Source organism: Physeter macrocephalus, chromosome 18 (assembly GCF_002837175.3).
Source record: "Physeter macrocephalus isolate SW-GA chromosome 18, ASM283717v5, whole genome shotgun sequence".
Lineage (NCBI taxonomy): Eukaryota > Metazoa > Chordata > Mammalia > Artiodactyla > Physeteridae > Physeter > Physeter macrocephalus.
The window spans coordinates 15429265-15452688 of record NC_041231.1 but is presented as its reverse complement, the minus strand read 5'-3'; the positions used below and the strand labels follow the sequence as shown (position 1 = coordinate 15452688).

At 39.4% G+C, this 23424-nt stretch overlaps 1 long non-coding RNA gene across 1 annotated transcript in view; it reads right to left on the bottom strand.

Annotated features, from left to right (window-relative positions):
- LOC129391517 (uncharacterized) overlaps nucleotides 1-19705 on the bottom strand; it is a 49640-nt gene extending 29935 nt beyond the window's left edge. Inside the window, exon 1 of the long non-coding RNA XR_008615763.1 lies at nucleotides 19283-19705. This is a non-coding gene — a long non-coding RNA (uncharacterized lncRNA). The remainder of the gene's footprint in view (nucleotides 1-19282) is intronic.
- Between the last annotated feature and the right edge of the window lie 3719 nt (nucleotides 19706-23424).

The window sequence follows — 23424 nt, the reverse complement described above, 5'->3', positions numbered from 1 at the left end:
GCTCATGCAGCTCAATATCAAAAAACAAACAACCCAATTAAAAAATAGATGAAAGACCTAAACAGACATTTCTCCAAAGAAGACATACAGATGTCCAAGAGGCACATGAAAACATGCTCAACATCACTAATCAATAGACAAATGCAAATCAAAACCACAGTGAGGTATCACCTCACACAGGTCAGAATGGCCATCAACAACAAATCTACAAACAGTAAATGCTGGACGGGGTGTGAAGAAAAGGGAACCCTCCTGCACTGTTGGTGGGAATGTAAATTGGTACAGCCACTATGGAGAACAGTATGGAGGTTCCTTAAAAAACTAAAAATAGAACTACCATATGACCCAGCAATCCCACTACTGGGCATATACCCAGAGAAAACCATAATTTGAAAACATTCATGCACCCCAATGTTCACTGCAGCATTATTTACAATAGCCAGGACATGGAAGCAACCTAAATGTCCATCAACAGAAGAATGGATGAAGAAGACGTGGTACATGTTTACAATGGAATATTATTCAGCCATAAAAAGGAATGAAACTGGGTCATTTGTACAGATGTGGATGGACCTAGAGTCTGTCATACAGAGTGAAGTAAGCCAGAAAGAGAAGAATAAATATCATATATTAAGGCATACATGTGGAATCTAGAAAAATAGTACAGATGAACCTATTTGTAGGGCAGGAATAGAGACGCAGATGTAGAGAACAGACATGTGGACACAGTGGAGGAAAGAGGGGGTGGGACAAATTGGGAAATTAGGTTTGACATACACTACCATGTATCAAATAGATAGCTAGTGGGAACCTGCTGTGTAGCACACGGAGCTCAGCCCGGGGCTCTGTGACGACCTAGGTGGGTGGGATGGGGAGAGTGGGAGGGAGGTCCAACAGGGAGGGGTATAGGTATACATATGGCTGACTCACTTCATTGTACAGCAGGAACTAACATAACATTGTAAAGCAGTTTTACTCCAATAAAAAATAATTAATTAATTTTTTAAAAAGTTAAGATCCAGTGAGGTACAAAGAAAACAAAAGTGGACCAAAAACTTCCCAACCAGATAACCGCTGTTGATTAAACAAACATACAACAAAACATACTATATAAGACTAGAAAATTTAAATACTATGCCATTCATATATCTTCTTTGGTGAAATGGTTTTTCAAACTTTTTGCTCACTTCTTAATTTCTTTGATATTATTGAATTTTGAAAAAAATTTTAATATTCTGGTTGCCAATTCTTTATCAAATATATGTTTTGAAAATATTTCTTCCCTGGTCTGTGGATTGTCTTTTCATTTTCTTAGCACAGTGTTTCAAAAACCTTAAGTTTTTAATTTTGATGAAACCCAATTTATCCTTTTTTTTTTTTTTATGGTCACAATTTTTGTGTCCTAAGAAATCTTTGCCTAACTAAGATCCCAAAGATTTTCTCCTATGTTTTCTTCTAGAACAGCAATGCATAAGACTGTTTTCTGTGATGACAGAAATAAGCTCTAATCTAAGCTAGAGTAATCAAGACAGTATGGTACTGGCACAAAAACAGAAATATAGATCAATGGAACAGGATAGAAAGCCCAGAGATAAACCCACACACATATGGTCACCTTATCTTTGACAAAGGAGGCAAGAATATACAATGGAGAAAAGACAGCCTCTTCAGTATGTGGTGCTAGGAAAACGGGACAGCTACATGTAAAAGAACGAAATTAGAACACCTCCTAACACCATATACAAAAATATACTCAAAATGGATTAAAGACCGAAATGTAAAGCCAGACACTATAAAACTCTTACAGGAAAACACAGGCAGAACACTCTTTGACAGCAAGATCCTTTTTGAGCCACCTCCTAGAGTAATGAAAATAAAAACAAAAATAAATAAATGGGACCTAATGAAACTTAAAAGCTTTTGTACAGCAAAGGAAACCATAAGCAAGATGAAAAGACAACCCTCAGAATGGAAGAAATTATTTGCAAATGAAGCAACTGACAAAGGATTAATCTCCAAAATACACAAGCAGCTCATGCAGCTCAATATCAAAAAAACACACAACCCAATCCAAAAATGGGCAGAAGACCTAAACAGACATTTCTCCAAAGAAGACATACAGATGGCTAACAAACACATGAAAAGATGCTCAACATCACTAATCATTAGAGAAATGCAAATCAAAACTGCAATGAGGTCTCACCTCACACTGGTCAGAATGGCCATCATCAAAAAATTTACAAGCAATAAATGCTGGACAGGGTGTGGAAAAAAGGAAACACTCTTGCACTGCTGGTGGGAATGTAAATTGATACAGCCACTATGGAGAACAGTATAGAGGTTCCTTAAAAAACTACAAATAGAACTACCATACGACCCAGCAATCCCACTACTGGGCATATACCCTGAGAAAACCATAATTCAAAAAGAATCATGTACCAAAATGTTCATTGCAGCTCTATTTACAATAGACAGGACATGGAATCAACCTAAATGTCCATCGACTGATGAATGGATAAAGATGTGGTACATATATACAATGGAGTATTACTCATCCATAAAAAGGAAAGAAATTGAGTCATATGTAGTGATGTGCATGGACTTAGAGTCTGTCATACACAGTGAAGTAACTCAGAAAGAGAAAAACAAATACCATGTATTAATGCATATATATGGAATGTAGAAAAATGGTATTGATGAACCTAGTGGCAAGACAGGAAAAGAGATGCAGACATAGAGAATGGACTTGTGGACACAGGGAGGGAAGGGGAGGGTGGGACAAACTGAGGGACTAGCACTGACAATATATACACTACCATGTGTGAAAGAGATAGCTAGTGGGAAGCTGCTGTATAGCACAGGGAGGCCAGCTCAGTGCTCTGTGACAACCTAGAGGGGTGGGATGGGGAGGGTGGGAGGGAGATGTAAGAGAGAGGGGATACAGTTATACGTATAGCTGATTCACTTTGTTATACAGCAGAAACTAACACAACATTACAAAGCAATTATAATCCAATAAAGATGTAAAAGAATAATAATGAAATATATTTTTTTAAAAAACAGAAAAGCCTTTCCCACCAAGCTCAAAAAAAAAAAAAAAGAAAAGAAAAGAAATATGCTGTAATCTGAGCTAATCAATACAGCTTTAGTTAGCCACCCATGGCCACTGAGGACTTGACACGTGGCTAGAACAACTAAGCAGCTGAACTGTCACACTGTATTTAGTTTTAATTATTTAAATTTAAATAGCCACATGTGGCTAACAGATGCAACAGGAAGTTCTAGAAGTGCTGTAGTTTTAAATTTTACATTTTGGTGTATGACACATTTTTAGTTAATTTTTGTATACATACAAGGTTCATTTTTAAAAATATGGATGTCAATTATTCCGGCACCAAGTTTTTGAAAAAACTATCTTTACTCCAATGAGTTTTCTTGGCATCTTTGTCCAAAATCAGACCATGTTTGTGTGGTCTGTTCCTGTACTCTGTATTCTATTCCATTGGCCTATGTGTCTTTCCACTCACCAATATCTCATTGTCTTCATATATGGCCAACTGCTCTTTGACAAGCATACCAAGAATACATAACGGGGAAAGGTTAGTCTCTTCAACAAACGATGCTGGGAAAACTGGATATCCACATGCAAAAGGATGAAACTGGACCCTTATCTAACACCATACATATATATCAACTCAAAATGTACTAAAAATTTAAATTTAAGACCTGAAACTCTAAAACTCCAAGAAGAAAACACAGGGGAAAATCTTCATGACACTGCTCTTGGCACTGATTTGAACACCAAAAGTATATACAACAAAAGCAAAAATAGACAAGTGGGGCTACATCAAACTAAAAAGCTTCTGCAGAGCAAAGAATCAAGAGTGAAAAGGCAACCTATGGAAAGGAAGAGAGTATTTGCAAATTGATAAGAGATTAATATTCAAAATATATAAGGAACTACTACTACTCAACAGCAAAAAAATAAATAAGCTGGTTAAAAATGGGCAAAAGACTTGGGTAGACATTTCTCCAAAGAAGATCTATAAATAGCCAACAGTTATATGAAAAGATGCTCATCATCAGGGAAATGCAAATCAAAAAACCACAATGAGATATCACCTCACACCTCTCAGGATGGCCATTACCAAGAAAACAAAAGAACAAGTGTTGGTGCGGCTGTAGAGAAACTGTAAGCCTGGTACACTGATGGTGACAATGTCAGATGGTGCAGCCACTATGGAGAACAGTATGGAGGTTCCTCAAAAATTAAAAATAGAACTACCATATGATCCAGCAATCCAATTACTGGGTACTTATCCAAGAGAATTGAAATCAAGATATCAAAGAGATATCTACACTCCCATGTTCACTGAAGCACTGTTCACAAGAGCTAAGACATGGAAACAATCTAAATATTAGTCAGCAGATGAATGGATAAAGAAAATGTGGCATATACATACAGTGAAATATTATTCAACCATAAAAAGAAGGATATCCTTTTGTATGCTACAGCATGGATGAAATTTGAGGACCTTATACAAAGTGAAATAAGCCAGCCAGGACAAATACTGCATTATTGTACTTATATGAGTTACCTAAAGTACTCAGTCATCAAAGTACAAGAAGAATGGTGGTAGCCAGGGTCTAAAGGAAAGGGAAAATGGGGAGTTGATATTCAATGGGTATAAACTTCCAGTAGTAAAAGATAAAAAATTCTACAGATCTGCTACATGACATTGTGCTTGTAGTTAACAATACTGTATACTAATTTATTAAGAGAGTAGATCTCATCTTCTGTATTTTATGTTCTTACCATATTTTAAAAAAACAAAAAAACCCCAGCAGCCCAGAAGCTTTGATTTTGCCAGTGGCAAATCTTACCTCAGCTTTCCGAGGAGTAGAGAAACTGTACTGTTCTGCACTGCTTGTGCAATGAATTCGGGGAAGTTTCTCCTGGGTTAGGGTGGTGGATACAGAAGCTAAACTATGGAGTCCACAAAAAATAATGAGAAATCCAGAACAGCCTACTGCAATCTTCACTCTGGGCCATTCTTGATGCTCAGCACCATCCCAGATCTCCAGCTTCCCAGTATATAAGAACCTCAAGGTTGGGATTTCCCTGGTGGCACGGTGGTTAAGACTCCGTGCTCCCAAGGCAGGGGGCCCGGGTTTGATTGCTGGTCCGGGAACTAGATCCCACACACATGCCTCAGCTAAGAGTTCACAAGCCACAACTAAGGAGACCACCTGCTGCAACTAAGGAGGCTGACTGCCATAACTAAGGAGCCAGCAAGCCACGACTAAGGAGCCCGCCTGCCACAACTAAGATCCGACACAACCAAATAAGTAAATAAATATTAAAAAAAAAAAAAAAAAAAAAAAGAACCTCAAGGTAGCTCTGATTGACCACAGCGGACACCCATCTTTAAAGAGGACCCAAAGGGCTTCCCTGGTGGCGCAGTGGTTGAGAGACCGCCTGCCGATGCAGGGGACACGGGTTCGTGCCCCCATCCAGGAAGATCCCACATGCCGCGGAGCGGCTGGGACCATGAGCCATGGCCACTGAGCCTGCGCGTCCGGAGCCTGTGCTCCGCAATGGGAGAGGCCACAACAGTGAGAGGCCCACGAACCGCAAAAACAAACAAAAATTAAAAAATTTAAAAAATAAAGAGGACCCAAAAAACTTCATCATGAGCCAGCAGGGGGTTTGAAAAACACTGGAAAGAGCTTATTTAATAAAAAGCAATTAGAGATTGAGATAACAGCATGATTGGAGACAAGATGGCAGAGTAGAAGGACTTGAGCTCACCTCCTCTCATGAAAACACCAAAATCACAACTAACTACTGAACAACCATCGACAAAAAAAGACTAGAACCTACCCAAAAAAGATATTCAACATCCAAAGACAAAGAAGAAGACACAACAAGACAGTGGGAGTGGTGCTTCGCAATACAATCAAATCCCATACCCGCTGGGTGGGCAACCCACGAACAGGAAAGTAATTACATTGCTGAGGTTTTCTCACAGGAATGAGAGAAAACAACAGCAAAGATCAATAAAACTAAAAGCTGGTTCTTTCAGAAGATAAACACAATTGATAAACCTTTAGCCAGCTTCATCAAGAAAAAGAGATAGAAGGCTCAAATCAACAAAATTAGAAATGAAGACTCACAGACATAGAAAACAAACTTATGGTTACCAAAGGGGGAATGGAGGGGGAGGAATAAATCAGGAGTTTGGGATTAGCAGATACAAACTACTATATATAAAAGAGATAAACAACAAAGTCCTATTGTATAGCACAGGGAACTATATTCTATATCCTAGAATAATCCATAATGGAAAAGAATATGAAAAATAATATATAATATATATATCACAAATATATATGAACCACTTTGCTGTACACCAGAAACTAACACAACATTGTAAATCAAGTATACTTCAATTAAAAAAAATGTTTTAAACCCCCCCAAAAAATAAAAATAAAATAAAATAAAATTAGAAATGAAAAAGGAGAAGTTACAACTGACACCACAGAAATACAAAGGATCGTAAGAGAATACTATGAGCAACTCTACGCCAGTAAAAATGGACAACCTAGAAGAATGGACAAATTCTTAGAAAAGTACAATCTTCTAAGACTGAACCAGGAAGAAACAGAAAATATGAACAGACCCATCACAAGTACTGAAACTGAAACTGTGATTTAAAAACTTCAAACAAACAAAAGTCCATGACTACACGGCTTCAGAAGAGAATTCTATCAAACATTTAGAGAAGAGTTAACACCTATCCTTTTGAACCTATTCCAAAAAATTGCAGAGAACATCCACAAACTCATTCTGATACCAAAACCATCACCCTGATGGGTGATACCAAAACAGACAAAGATACCACACACACACACACACACACACACACACACACAAATTACAGACCAATACGAACGATGAACATAGATGCAAAAATCCTCAACAAAATACTAGCAAACGTAATCCAACAATACATTCAAAGGATCAGAAACCATGATCAAGTGGGATTTATCCCAGGGATGCAAGAATTTTTCAATATCTGCAAATCAATCAATGTGATACACCACATTAACAAACATAATAAAAACCATATGATCATCTCAATAGATGCAGAAAAAGCTTTTGACAAAATTCAACACCCAATTATGATAAATTCTCCCCAGAAAGTGAGCACAGAGGGAAACTACCTTAACATAATAAAGGCCATATATGACAAACCCACAGCTAACATCACACTCAATGGTGAAAAGCTGAAAACATTTCCTCTAAGATCAAGAACAAGACAAGGATGTCCACTCTCGCCACTTCTATTCAACATAGATTTACAATCAGAGAAGAAAAATAAATAAAAGGAATCCAAACTGGAAAAGAAGAAGTAAAGCTGTCACTGTTTGCAGATGACATGATACTGTACATAGAGAATCCTAAAGATGCTACCAGAAAATGACTAGAGCTCATCAATAAATTTGGTAAAGCTGCAGGACACAAAACTAATACACAGAAATCTCTTGCATTTCTATACACTAACGACAAAAGATCAGAAAGAGAAATTAAGGAAACAATCCCATTTACCATCACATCAAAAAGAATAAAATTCCTTGGAATAAACCTACCTAAGAAGACAAAAGACCTGTACTCCGAAAACTGTAAGATGCTGATGAAAGAAACAGAAGACAACACAAACAGATGGAAAGATATACCATGTCCTTGGATTGGGAGAAACATTACTGTCAGAATGACTCTACTACCCAAGGCAATCTACAGATTCAATGCAATCCCTACAAATTACCAACAGCATTTTTCATAGAACTAGAACAAAAAGTTTTTAAATTTGTATGGATAAACAAAAGACCCCAAATAGCCAAAGCAATCCTGAGGAAGAAAAACGGAGCTGGAGAAAGCACGCTCCTGGACTTTAGACTATACTACAAAGCTACAGTCATCAAAACAGTATGGCACTGGCAAAAAAATAAAATATAGAACAACGGAACAGGATAGAAAACCCAGAAATAAACCCACACACCTATGCGCAATTAATCTATTACAAAGGAGGCAAAACTAAACAACGGAGAAAAGACAGTCTCTTCAGTAAGTGGTGCTGGGTAAACTGGACAGCTACATGTAAAAGAATGAAATTAGAACACTCCCTAACACCATACGCAAAAATAAGCTCAAAATGAATTAAAGACTTAAATGTAAGTCCGGATACTATAAAACTCTTAGAGGAAAACATAGGCAGAATACTTCATGACATAAATCACAGCAATATCTTTTTGGATCCACCTCCTACAGTAATGAAAATAAAAGCCAAAATAAACAAATGGGACCTAATGAAACTTAAAAGCTTTTGCACAGCAAAGGAAACCATAAACAACATGAAAAGACAACCCACAGAATGGGAGAAAATATCTGCAAATGAAGCTACCAACAAGGGATTAATCTCCAAAATATACAAACAGCTCATGCAGCTTAATATCAAAAAAACAAACAACCCATTCCAAAAAATAGGCGGAAGATCTAAACAGACATTTCTCCAAAGAAGACTTACAGATGGCCAAAAAGCACATGAAAACATGCACAATGTTGCTCATTATTAGAGAAATGCAAATCAAAACCACAAGGAGGTACCACCTCACTCTGGTCAGAATGGCCATCATCAAAAAGTCTACAAATAACAAATACTGGAGGGGGTGTGGGGAAAAGGGAACCCTCCTACACTGTTGGTGGGAATGTAAATTGGTACAACCGCTATGGAGAACAGTATGGAGATTCTTTAAAAAGCTAAAAGTAGGGACTTCCCTGGTGACGCGGTGGTTGAGAATCTGCCTGCCAATGCAGGGGACATGGGTTCAAGCCCTGCTCCAGGAAGATCCCAAATGCCGCGGAGCAACTGGGCCCATGTGCCACAACCACTGAGCCTGCACTCTAGAGCCCATGAGCCACAACTACGGAGCCCACGTGCTGCAACTACTGAAGCCCACGCGCCTAGGGCCCGTGCTCTGCAACAAGAGAAGCCACCGCAATGAGAAGCCCGTGAACCACAACAAAGAGTAGCCCCTGCTCGTGGCAACTACAGAAAAGCCCATGTGCAGCAATGAACACCCAACACAACCAAAAAAAACAAAAACAAAAAACCCTAAAAATACAACTACCATATGATCCAGCAATCCAACTCCTGAGCACTGATCCAGAGAAACCATAATTCAAAAACATACATGCACTCTATAATGTTCACTGCAGCACTGTTTACAAGAGCCAAGACATGGAAGCAACTGAAATGTCCATGGACAGAGGAATGGATAAAGAAGATGTGGTACATATATACAATGGAATATTATGCAGCCATAAAAAAGAATAAAATAATGCCATTTGCAGCAACATGGATGGACCTAGAGATTATCATACTAAGTGAAGTAAGTCAGAAAGAGAAAGACAAATATCATATGATATCACTTATATGTGAAATCTAAAAACAGTGATACAAATGAACTTATTTCCAAAACAGAAACAGGCTCACAAACTTCGAAAACAAACTTATGGTTACCACAGGGGAAACATGGAGGGGGGAGGAATAAATTAGGAGTTTGGGATTAACATATACACACTACTATATATAAAACAGATAATCAACAAGGACCTACTGTATAGCACAGGGAACTCTACTTAATATTCTGTAATAAGCCTATATGGGAAAAGTATCCAAAAAAGAATGGATAAATGTTTATGTATATATGTATATGTATAACTGATTCACTTTGTTATAAAGCAGAAACTAACACACCACTGTAAAGCAATTATACTCCAATAAAGATGTTTAAAAAAATGTTTATGTATAACTGAATCACTTTGCTGCACACCTGAAACTAACATAACATTGTAAATCAACTATAATCCAATATAAAGTAAAAATTAAATTTAAAAAATTGTTTTGGCTATTCTAGGTTCTTTGCCTCTCAATATAAATTTTAGAACTTGCTTATTAATTTCCACAAAAAATGGCTGCTGAGATGGTGGTTGTAATTTCATTGAATCTACACATCAATCTGGGAAGAAATTACATTCTGATAATATTGAGTCTCCCAACTTATGAACCCAAAATATCTCACCAATGATATTAGGTCTTCTCTAATTTCTCTCATCAATTTTGCAGTTTTTAACATACAAATCTTACACATATTTTGTTATATTTTCCCTAAGTATTTAAATAGTTTGGATGCTTTTTTTTTTTGGCCACAACTCGCAGCTTGTTGGATCTTAGTTCCCCGACCAGGGACTGAACACAGGTCACTGCAGTGAAAGCTCCAAGTCCTAACCACTGGACCACTGGAATTCCCTGAATGCTATTTTAAAGAGCACTTTAAAAAGTCTTCAAGTTCAAATGTTTGCTGTTAGAAAAGTACGAGTTTTCATATATTGACCTTGGATCTTGTGACCTTGCTAATTTTACCTACTATATCCAGGAGTTTTTTGGAGATTCTTTGGGATTTTCTACACAGACAATCATGGTATCTACAGATAAAGGCATTTTTATTTCTTCCTTTCCACTCCGTATGCCTCTTGTTCTTGCCTCATTGCACTAGCTAAGACCTTCAGGAAAATGACGAATAAGAGTGGTGAGAGCCAGCATTCTTGCTTTGTTCTGACTTTAGGGGGAAAGCATTCAAGTCTTTCACTATTAAGTATGATATTAGCTGTAGGTTTTTCATTCATGTCCTTTATCAGGTAGCGGAAGTTCACTTTTGTTCCTAGTTTTCTGAGAGTTTTATCAGGAATGAATAATAAATGTTTCTTAAAATGCTTTTTCTGCATCTATTGAGATGATCATATGGTTTTTCTTCTTTAGTTTGTTGATATGGTGAATTGCATTGATTGCTTTATGAATAGTGAACCAATCTTGCATCTTGTGATAAACTCCACTTGGTCACGATATATTTTCTACTCTTTTTATATACTGAATTTTGTTCAATTTTCTTTACTGTGAGAAAATAAACAGAAAACTTACCATCTTAACCACTTTTAAGTGTACAGTTCAGTGATATTAAATATATTCAATATGTGTTCAACCATCACCACTATCCATTTCCATAGCTCTTTTCTTCTTGGAAAACTGAAACCCTGTACCCATTAAACAATATTTCCCCATTCCCCCTGTCCCTAGCCCCTCAAAATCACCATTCTACTTTTTGCCTCTATGACTTTGACTATGTGAAGTATCTCATATAAGTGGAATCATACGGTGTTTGTTGTTTTGTGACTGGCTTATTTCATTTAGCATTGTTGCTTTGTGACTGGCTTATTTCATTTAGCATAAGGCCCTCAAGTTTAATCCATACTGTAGCATTACCAAAATTTCCTTCCTTTTCAAGGCCAAATAATATTCTTTTGCATGCATATACCACATGTTGCTTATCCATTCATCTATCAATGGACACTTGGGGTGCATCCATCTTTTACCTATCATGAATAACGCTATGAACATGGGTATACAAATATCTCTTCAAACCCCTCCTTTTTTTTAACTGAAATACAGTTGACATACAATAGTATGTTAGTTTCAGGTGTACACATAGTGATTTGACAATCAAAAAGATTATGAAATGATCACCACAATAAGTCTAGTAACCATCTATCACCATACAAAATTATTACAGTATTATTTGCTATATAATGTGTATTACATCCCTGTGATGTAAAAGTGGAATTGCTAGATCATATGGTAACTCTATTTTTAATTTTTTTGAGGAACCACCATACTATTTTCCATAGCAGCTATATCATTTTACATTCTCATCAACACTGCACAAGGGTCCCAATTTCCCCACATACTTACCAATACTTATCATTTTCTGGTTCTTTTGATAGTCGCCATCCTAATGGGTGTGAGGTATACTGCTGGCCTCATAGAATTAGTTGGGAAGTGTTCTCTCCTTTTCTATTTCTGGAAGAGTTTGTGTAGAATTGGTATTATTTCTTCCTTAAATACCTGTACAATTGACCAGTGAAGCCACCAGATTTTTCCTGTGGGAAAGTTGTTAGGTTATCTACTACTTCTTAAGTAAGTTCTGGTAGTTAGTCCTTCAAGGAATTTGCCCATTTCATCTAAGTTATCAAATTTATTGACATAGAAAATTGTTGATAATATTCCCTACTATCATTTTAATGTCTGTAGGGTCTGTAGTGATGTTCTCTTTTTCACTCTTGATATTGATTTGATAAGTCTAGCTTTTCTCCTGAGAAGTCTAGCTAGAGGTATATCAAATTTATCTTTCAAATACCACTTTTTGGTTTTAGTGACTTTCTCTATTTTTGTTTGCAACTTTATTCATGCCCTTATCTTTATTATTTCCTATTTTCTGTTTGTTTTGGATTTAATTTGCTGTTCTGTTTTTTAGTTTCTTAAGGTGGAGGCTAAGATCATTGATTTCAGGCCTTTTTTGTTTCTAATATATGCCTTTTATGCTACACTTCCCTCTAAGCACTGCTTTAGCATGTGCTGCATTTTAACTGTCATTCCATTCAAAGTAGTTTTTAATTCCCCTTATGCCTTCCTCTTTGACTCAGGGTTATTTAAAAGTGTGTTGTGTAATTTCCAAATAGTTGCCCAGTTATTAATTTCTAGCTTAATTCTCCTGGGATCAGAGAACATACTTTATATGATTTCTTAAATTTGTTGAAATTTGTTTTATGGCCCAGAATACGATCTAACTTGGGGAATTTCCTACATACACTTGACAAGAAAGTGTATTCTGCTACTGCTGGATGGAGTATTCTCTAAAAGTCAATTACGTCAAGTTGGCTAATAGGGCTGTTTAGGTCTCTACATGCCTACTCATTTTCTGTCTACTAGTTCTATGGATTACTGAAAAAGGAGAGTTGAACTTGCCAGCTAAAACTGTGAATTTGTCTATTTCACCTTTTGGTTCTTTCAGTTGTGTTACGTGCATTCACATTTGTGGCTGTTAAGTGTTCTTGATGAACTGACCCCTTATTCATTATGTAATGCCCGTCTTCTTCCTTGGCAGTATTTCTTGAAGTCTACTTTGGTATTAATAGAGCCACCTCATCTTTCTTTTGATTAGTGTTTTGCATAGCATATGTTTTTTCCATCTTTTTACTTCTAACTTATCTATGTCTCCATATTTAAGGTGAGTTTGTTATAGATAGCATATAGAGTTGGTTCTTGATTTTTTTAAAATCCAATCTAACAATCCCTGCAGTACTTTTTTGAAAGGTAATTCTCCCTCTAAGTACTTGTTTTTTTAAAAAATGCACCTGTGCTTGGGGGTCATGGAGCTGGTTTTTCATGCAGAATGCGGGTGGCCCAGGGCCAGGGTGCGGCTGCCCTCCTCTGGGATGGCAACCTGGCCATGTGGGCCCCAGTCACATCTCCAGGCACCTGCCTCCCGCTGAGCTGCATGCCAGTTGCCCCAGTCTCCCAGCCTCTGTCCCACCGGGCCCTCCCAGTGCTCATTTTTTAAAAGAAAATTAGGTGTCTTTCCATATTAAGGCACTTTTCAAGCCACTAGCTCTGATTCTTTGAGATGCAATTTTTTCCTTGTTCTAGAGGTTGCTTATAGACTTGTCATGTAAATTAAACATAATTCCTGTCTTCAAAAAGAGCTTGAAGTATTCTTAGTATTTCTAATCTTCTCCCAATCGTAATGAGAAGCAAATATTATCCCCCCAATAATTTCCAAATCACTGGCCTCAACTCAAACCTCCCAAGTCATTATCTTCAGCTTGATGTTTAGACTCAATCTGTCTAAAACTGAACTCTTATCTTTCCCCTCACAGTCTTACTCTCAAATTTGTACCCCTGTTTTGTATCCCTCCTCTCAGTGAGTAGTATTACTATTCTCTCAATTGCCAAAGCAGAAACCCAGGCATTACTCTCTTGTCTCCCTTCATCCAAGCTATCACAAAACTGCATTAGTTCTACTCATATATAAAAGGAGGTCAAAATGGCAGAGTAGGAGGACACTGGACTTGCCTCCCTGCACAAACACAACAAGAATACATTTACAGATAATTGCAGAGCAATTAGCACTGAGAGCAAACTGGAGACAGGCATAAAAACTCTTATATGAGCAAGGCTACAAAGAAAGATGCACACAGAGTCAGGTAGGAAGGCAAGAGAAGCGATAAGGTCAGGACCTAGGCAAACATACAGTAAAGGCTGTGGATCAACCACTTAAATAAGCTAGTATGAAGATTAAAAGACAAAAACTGTAAATCAACTACAACCACAATAAGCAGTTAAGGGATAAACATGAAGATGTAAATATGACACCAAAAACACAAAACGTGGGGGAGGGGAATTTTAAAAAGTATATCTTTTAGAATGTGTTTGAACTTAAATGACTATCAGTTTAAAACAAGGAGATACAGTTACAGGTCAACATATATGAACCCTATAGTAACTACAAATCAAAAACCTACAATAGATACCCAAGAACCAGAGAGAAGGAAACACAAGCATACAACTAAAGAAAATCATCACACTACAAGTGTAAAAACTAAAAGAAGAAAAGAACAGAGAAGAACTACAAAAACAACCAGAAAATAAGTAACAAAATGGCAATAACTACATACCTATCAATAATCACTTTAAATGCCAATGGACTAAATCCTCTGATCAAAAGACATAGGGTGGCTAACTGGATGAAAAAACAAGACCCATTTATATGCTGCTCACAAGAGACTCACTTCAGACATAAAGACACACGCACACACGCACACACGCACACTCTCCAAGTGAGCGGATGGAAAAAGAAATTTCATGCAAATGGAAGCAACAAGAAAGCTGGGGTAGCAATACTCATATCCGACAAAGTAGACTTTAAAACAAAATCTGTAACAAAAGACAAAGAAGGGCATTATATAATGATAGGGGATCAATACAAGAAGAGCATACAACATTCTTTAAAATATATGCAGCTAATATAGGAGCACCTAAATATATAAAGCAAGTATTAACAGACATAAAGGGAAAAACTGACAATAAGACAATAATAGTAGGGGACTTTAACACCCCACTTACATCAATGGACAGATCGTCCAGACAGAAAATCAATAAGGAAACAGTGGTCTTGTATGACACATTAGACCAGCTGGACTTAATAGATATCTACAGGATATTCTATCCCAAAACAGTAAAGTACACATTCTTTTCAATTGCACATGGAATGTTCTCCAGGACAGATCATATGCTAGGCCACAGAACAAGTCCCCCAAAATTTAACAGAATAGAAATTATATCAAAACAAAAACACTAATTTGAAAAGATACATGTACCCCAATGTTCACAGCATTATTTAGAATAGCCAAGATATGGAAGCAACCAAAGTGTCCATGAAGAGATGAACGGATAAAGAAGATGTGGCATATATATAAATACACATACATATACATAGTGGAATATTACTCAGCTATAAAAAAAAGAATGAAAATTTGCCATTTGTAACAACATGCATGGACCTGGAGGGTATTACGTTTAGTGCAGTAAGTCAACAGAGAAAGACAAATACTGTATGCTATCACTTATACGTGGAATCTAAAAAAATAAAACAAATGAATTAATTTAAAAAAAAACAGAAACAGATTTACATATATAGAGAACAAACTACTGGTTACCAGTAAGGAGAGGGAAGGGAGGAGGGGCAAAATAGGGGCAGGGGATTAAGAGGTTCAAACTACGACACGTAAAATAAATTAGCTACAAGGATATATTGTACAGCACAGGGAATATAGTCAATATTTTATAATAACTTTAAATGGAGTATAATTTATAAAAATATTGAAGTGCTATGTTGTACACCTGAAACTAATATAATATTGTAAATCAACTATACTTCAATATTTTTTTTAAAAGATGCAAGTTCTGCAGTATGCAACTTGAGTTTTTACCAATTATGTTCTAGGACGATAAACCATTCTTTGAAGAAAAAAATTCTACTCATACATATTTTTTCAGTTATCTTCCCTTTTCCATCCTCATTTTATCTGCAGTGTCACTACCCTTTTCCAGGCAACCATCATTTCTTACCTGGACTTCTGCAATGGTGTCCTAATAGTTGTTCCTCCTACTCACAGTCTTGAAGCTCCCAGCATTCTTCTACCCTACTTTCCAAAAGCTTTACTCACAGATTCAAAGTCCTTTGACTCCTTCTTCCTTATTTATCCTAATCTCTCACACTTTCCTCTTTCACCAAAGCCACTGCCCCCAACACACCCCTACATCTATAATGATTAACATTGTACTTTCCAGGTCCTAGAACAACGGATGCACTCTTCTGCACCACGTCTTTTCACATGCTGTTCCTTTACTGAGACTGTCCATCTCCTCCTGCCCTCACTTGATTTTCACTTATGCTTCAGACATCAATTAAGGTACCCTTTTCCTGGGGATCTTTCCATGACACCCTAAGATGGGTTATGTGCTCTTTATCTCTTTAGCACTTAACAATCTGAAGTTATTTTGCTCTCTGTTACCTCTCTCTAAATTGTAACTCCCATGAGAGCTGGGGCTGATTTACATCTTGTTCACCACTCTATCCCTGTTACTGTTAAATTCAGAAATCCTTATTTTGTTAATAGAAACGGGTAAAAATTAGAACAGAAGAGTCAATCGCAGTGAAAGAATTGTAATTCCGCTATACTGACTGCACTGACAATGGGCTCAATCAAAAATACTCATTGCCCACCATGTCTTTTTTTATTGTGTGAGCATTATAGGACTTGGACTCAGAAGACCTTGGGCAATTTCCTTTCACCTTCTCTGCATTTCTTTTTCCTTTTCTGAAATTTTTTCATTTCTTCAATGGCTTAAGCAATACCTATATGAAAGTGATATAGGAGAACTGATGAGAGGAGATAAAGTGAAAGCCTTTTGTAAAACAAACAATGGTACATATACATACATATCATTATATACATATATGTATCACTGACTAATCCATGTTGTCCAAAGTCTAATGGCTTATTTTTAATCCATCAGTGCTTTCTACTATTAATTTCCAACATTTTAATAAAGCACAGGATAAACACAAATTTACCTTTCTTGTTCTGAAGTCTAAAACCCTTGTTTTAAAACCTTTGTCATCCAATATCAATTTTATGAGCAGATCCCTAAGTATTATACTTGCTATGTATTAAATTAAAATTCTTGATCCATTTACTAAAGTAAGAAATGATTGGTTTTGGCTAAGGGCCACACTAACATTGTTAAGAGGTCGTTATTTCATTTGAAACAAAGAAAAAACAACAAAAATTTTAAAGGAGACTACTGTTTCTCAATGACATTATATTCAGGATTTCTACCACAATTAAAAGGCTTCACTTTTCAGAAAGATTCTTTTCTCTTAAAAAAAATACAGAAAACAAAGTCATAAATTTCCTGAGGTGAAAGAACATATAATAAACGGTGTCTTATTCCCCAGTGTCCAAAATGGTGAAATAAAATGGATATATATGATAAACATAAATATAAATGGAAATGGTACATTCTCAATGAATGTTTATTATGACGGCTGCAGTTATTCAGCATATTATACTCTCTGTTAAATAATGTATGTTGAACTTAAATAGTGAGACCAAGGACAACTAGCTCTTTTAAGCCAAATTCAAGCAGCTGTTAACACCAGCACATAAGTTCTACAACTGTTTAAAATACTGAAATGAGAAGATGAAAATAAATGAAAAAGTCAAACCCCGAAATCTCTCATATGCTTTCAATACTATATTTTAAAAGTATCAGTCATAGATAATATCAACCAAATACTTTTCCAGCAAGGAGCTATCGTGTAGGCAGAATACTGACTTTTGCAAACACCCGTCAGTCATTTAAGGGGGTCAGGATCTATCAGTTATTTGTACATATCTTAGATGCTAGGCATCATAAACTATGTATAGTCACAGTAGACTTATAAAAAGCTAGTCACATTCTTGCAAAGCATGTTTCATGATAAACACACCACAAACAGAAACTATCACTGGTACTGAGGGGCAAAATCCAGCTGGGTCTCTTTATCCCTAACCCCAGTTTCAGCTGCAGGTTTTTTTCCACTAAGAACAGTAGTTTGATTTACTCAACACTGTAGAAGTCAGGGTGTGGTCACCCTGCTCCAAATAATATTACATATGGATTTTCCCTGAACTCTTGCAGCAACAGAATCTTTAAGTGGTTACTGGTAGGAAAAGGTGAGATTAAGGTCAAAATGTCTGAAAAATAAAAATTAACAAAAGCTTTCAAGGACCACCCTAGAGACAATGGAAGCTGGGGTATTACTGAGACCACGAAGGTAATACAGCACAGAACACGAATATTTTTTAAGCTTTCAACATGGAGCCTCAGTAACAGTTGAACATACGGTTTTGCCAGCTCTCCTGCTGAGTACTGACAATTTTACCCCAAATTAATCCAGTATACTAATAACCATGCCAAATACAGATCAATCACATTTCCTTCATCATCATCATCAGAAGAGGGCTAAATGGGGACTTCCCCGGTGGTCCAGCGGTTAAGAATCCCTCTTCCAAAACAGGGGACATAGGTTCAATCCCTGGTCAGGGAACTAAGATCCCACATGCCGAAGGGCAATAGAGCGGGGCAACAGAGCCTGCACACGTCAACTAGAGAGCCCGCGTGCCACAACTAGGGAGAAGCCAGCGCACCCCAACGAAGAGCCTGTGCACTGCAACGAAAGCCAAAAATTATTTTAAAAAAATAAAAAGAACAGAACTAAATGTAACATCAGATTCAGAACGATCAATGAAACGTTTCCTTTAGCGTTTCTAAAACACTACCAACTAGAGAGATTGGGAAAATTAGACCAAGGAAGCCTTTTCTAAGTCAGGGATAAATGGGAGTGTACTTAATAAATGATTAAGTGTATCCCTTCTCCCTTGCTAGCTGACAGAGTAGAAACGGACCGCTATGCGCAGGTATGCACCCTGGCTCGCAAGGTCTGTGGTTGCACCCCCCAGACAGCCTGGCTACTCTAAAATAAACTCTACGTCGACGCCATTTGCTCTGCCTGACGCCTGGAACTAGCATTATGAGCCCACCATGTGCCAGGGACAACGCTCCACACTCCCTTCTCGTTACCTTCGAAGCACATTCTGTGCGCTGACAAGGAAACTGAGGCCCAAGCTCACACAGGGGCCCTGGCACTAAACCACCGTGTAACTTTCATCTTGTTGAAATGAGGGCAAGGGCGTGACTCAGATGCTCTAAATACTCACTAGGCTGGTAGTATTTGTGACGTTAACTCTTTTCTTCGGGGCCACTCGCAAGCCGCAAGCCCTCTAGAAGGGTGGGGAAACTGAGGCCAGGCTGTGCCACGCCAGAGGTCACAGAGCCGGTGGCGGGCAGACAGAGGCCTCGAAGGCTGATCTCTGCGAATCTCAACGTCCGTTTGTTAACACTGCCCAGATCTTCTGCTTGGCTTACTCGGCCCTGAAATCCCGCAGGTTTTCAGGGGAAGGGACCTGGGCCGAGGCGCTCCCTCCCGGATCGTTTTCCCGTCAGCAGCCTCCGTCGACACGGGAAAGCGGCAGCCCGCCCGCCGGCCCCACCCGCCACCAGCTGCAGGGCACCGCGCCAGACACAGGTTGCCTGTTCCCAGGCACTACCTCCTCCGCCTTCACCCCTTTGCCGCCTCCGACCTCGCCCTAGCCCTGCTGTGCGCCTGCGCGCCCGGGCCCTAGAGCCCGTGGGCCGGCTGCTCACGTGGGCCGGCTGCTCACGTGGGCCTGCACCTGGCCCCGCCGCCTACAATGGCAAGGCGGGGCCTCGCGCTCACCACGCCCCCTCGCTGCCCCGCCCCCTCGAGGGAGCGCTGCAGTCTTGGCGGCTTCTTGCCCCTCTCGCCCAGCCGGGCGCGGCTACTTGGCCGCGTGCTGTGTGCGCGTGCGCCAGGTAGGGATTTGGAGGGGGTCGGAAGACTGTTGCGCGGCCAAGGCCGCGAGCTCTACTGGAAGGCGGGGGACGGGGTGGGGGTGGGGGGCGGTCCGGGCAGGCCTGGATGGGGGAGGGGGCGTTTCCTCCGAAAAGGAAGGAAGTGGGTGTCACGGGCTGCACACCCTGCCCTTTTAGGGTTGTCAGAGGAACCTCAGAAAGGACTGCTCCAGATTTCCCCGTTTCATGTCTAAATGCAAATCTCTGGAACCCTCACTAACTCCTTCATGTCATGAACCTCAAGAGTTCCTTCAGAGCAGCACACCCTTTAGTAATGATCATCTCTAGAGCATTCTGTGGGCAGAGTCTCTTCCAGTAGGAGTAGCAGGCTCAGAGTGATGCTGTCTTCCGAGGGCGCCCACCCGGCCATTGGCCTGCCTTAGAGGCCGGTCCAGGTCACGCATACAACTCTAGTGACACTTAGGCTTCTTCCATTAACGTAACCCAATTACAGGTATTCTTGTGCAGCTTTCTTGTGTATGGTCATACGAAGAAAAATATAAGGCTAGATGTAGACCGCGATGTTAGATTCAAAACATGAACTATGTGCCTTATGTTAGTTTTGTATATTCTTAGGCCATGGGTCCCTCAATTAAGACACATGTCCCTTGAGAACTAGCTTTTTGTTGTTTTTAACACGACTTAGAAGCTGTCATGGCCTAAGTTGGGGCATTCCTGATACAGGACTTAGGTGAACATCTGTCCCCCATTTGTCATATTTGTCCCGTGGACAGTATTTTTAGGTTGATAACCTGGATGCAAATATAATGGGGAAATAGCTTCAGATCTGCTCCTCTACCCCCAAATTTCATTTCCTGGTTACTAGAGAATAGGAGAAGGATTAAGGAACAAGGAGAATTGAACCAATAACAAAAAGCATTACTGCTTTGAGGTCTTAAAGTTCTGGTTCATCTTTGCCACCTCTCCCCGAAAGATTTTAGAAAAGCGACTGTTCATGGATTGATTTTGATCACATGTTTCTTCATAACATTCGAAAGAATATCCTTCCTGCATTTGGATTTGTAGGGGGCCTAAACTGAAATTTTGACAGAATGGAAGCACTGGAAATAGGTTGTGAGGGAAGGCGGTGTGGGATATTAAGGAAGCAAGGATAAGAAGATCCTAGTTGGTGGAGATAACAGAAAGAGCTTAGAGAGAGAATGAAGACCAAAAACACAGAGTGGGTGGCAGAGCTAGCAGATTATTCTGATAGTAATGATAAGCTGCATTCTTGAGCATATGAGGATTTGTATAGTGCTTATGGTGACCCAAAAACATGACTATTTTCTCATTTGAGGAGTCCTAAGAGTTCTGGCAATAAAGTAGAAAGATGTGGGGAGGGGTGAGAGTTTAGTGCCAGAACGATCATCTGGGATCCAGTAGATCTCAGTGCACATTGTTTTAGTGTCCCCACCCTACCCCCAACTTGAAAAATCACGGACTAGGGTAAAGGAGTAACGGGGTAGGATACAGAGGGCTCTGCCTGTATCTGGATGCTGTTGTGGAAATTCCTGGAGCAGGTATAGCCAGTAAGGGCTCACCTGCTATGTCTAACTTAGGCCTGCAAATTGGAAGGCACCTGATAACTTACTCAATGATGAGCTCCTTAAGGTAAAGACCCTGTGTACCCACTGTAGATCTTTTCCATCCTGAACCTCCCAAATAACGATCAAAATCTGGTTTGGTGGGGGGGGGTCCTTGTGGCAACCTGTAGTTCTCCTGAAATCAAGTGTTTGAGACTGCTTGCTGAAGGAATTGTGTATTTCAAAAGTATAAAGCCCATGGTTGAAGATTTTTAAAAACACAAAAAAACCTGTTTCAGTTCACTTTGGGGGTGAGGGGGTAGGTCTCATCTTGCAACGGGTGCAGATTGTTCAACACAATATTCAGAGAGGTATTCAACTGGCTACACTATTTTGTCAAATCCTAGGTCCAGGGTCCCTACTCCAGCTCCCTTCAGAGCCCTAATGCTTCCTGCTCCTTGTAAAAGATAAAAACTCAGGTGTTAAAACTGAACAGCATTTTGACTCCCCACCCTGTGAGGCTGAAGAGGAGGAAGAGGTGGAAGGGGAAGGTAGGTTGTACCAGGAGCAAAGTCCTGAAGATAGAAGAGTAAGCCTCCAAAACTGAGATCCTGTGGTGATTGCTTAGTCTAGTTAGCCCGTCCAGAGCTAAAGGTTAAACACAGGCTAACAACAGCCCAGAAGAGAACAATTGGATAATACATTAATTGTGTTTCTGTTTATATACCCTCCCCCGCCCCCACTTTCTAGGCTAATGTAGGTTCTGTCTTGATTAGAGGCAAATTTTTGGAACTAGACAGGATCTTGGAGCTCATGACTCATTCTCCTCACCTGGCATGTGAACAAACAGGTTAAGCATTAACAGGTGACTTGGCCAAAACCACACAGCCAGTTAGTGGCAGAGCTAGGATTAGAACCCCTCTCTCCCTCTTCAGAGCCAATTACTCTTCCCGTTTGTCTCCTAAATGGCCAACAATTTCTTCCCACCCTGTATGTGCATGACACGCCATCCTTCTACAGGTAGAGTCTCTTTTCCCTCCCCTTGACTTGGTTTGTGACTTCATTTAACCAGTAGGATGCAGTGGAAGTGACATTCTCGGACTTTCACGCTCAAGCCCTAAGAGGTCTGGCAGCTTCTGCTTTCCGCTCTGGGAAGTCAGCCTCCATGCATTAAAGAAGCTTGGGTTACACTGCTGAGTGATGAGACACAGCACATGAGTGGTGAGGCAATGTGCAAGAGAGGCCTTCCTGGACCTTCCAACCCAGCCCAGCCACAAGCTGAAGGCAGCTGAGTGAGTGACTCCCACCAAATCACATGAGCGAAAGATCTACCCAGCTGAGCCCTATCCCAATTCCTAACCCAGAGAATCACGAGAAGCAGACAACTAAAAGGCCACTACATCCTCTGCCTTCCTCTGTTCACTTGATTATCATAATTAAGAAATCAAGACATTAGACTACGGTTAGGCTTCAGAAGAATATCAAGGAAGCTCGTGAACCAAACGGTTCCATGTCTGTCAATAGCTCTCATCAAGACAAGGTGGTTTTCTGCTTCAAACTTGACACTAACACTGTAAATGACAGTTTATTAATTTGCTGATCAAACAACCCTGCTATGGGTGTATTAACTTTTACTTAGCATTTAACTCTAACAAAATTTTCTCCAAATCCTAATGTTCTCTAATGATGCATCACAACTTAGTAGCATAACACTACTTTGCTCGGTACTTTGCAATCTGGGCAGGGCTCAGTGGGTACAGCTGGGCTCTGTTCCACTCAGCATCGGCTAGGGATGGTTTGAAGGCGGGTTCTCCTGTGTCTGGAGGTTGGCGGTGGGAAGAAGGCTTGAAGAGCTGGAGGCTAGAACTGTCGCTAAGGAGCCTCCCCTGTGGTCTCTGCAGCAA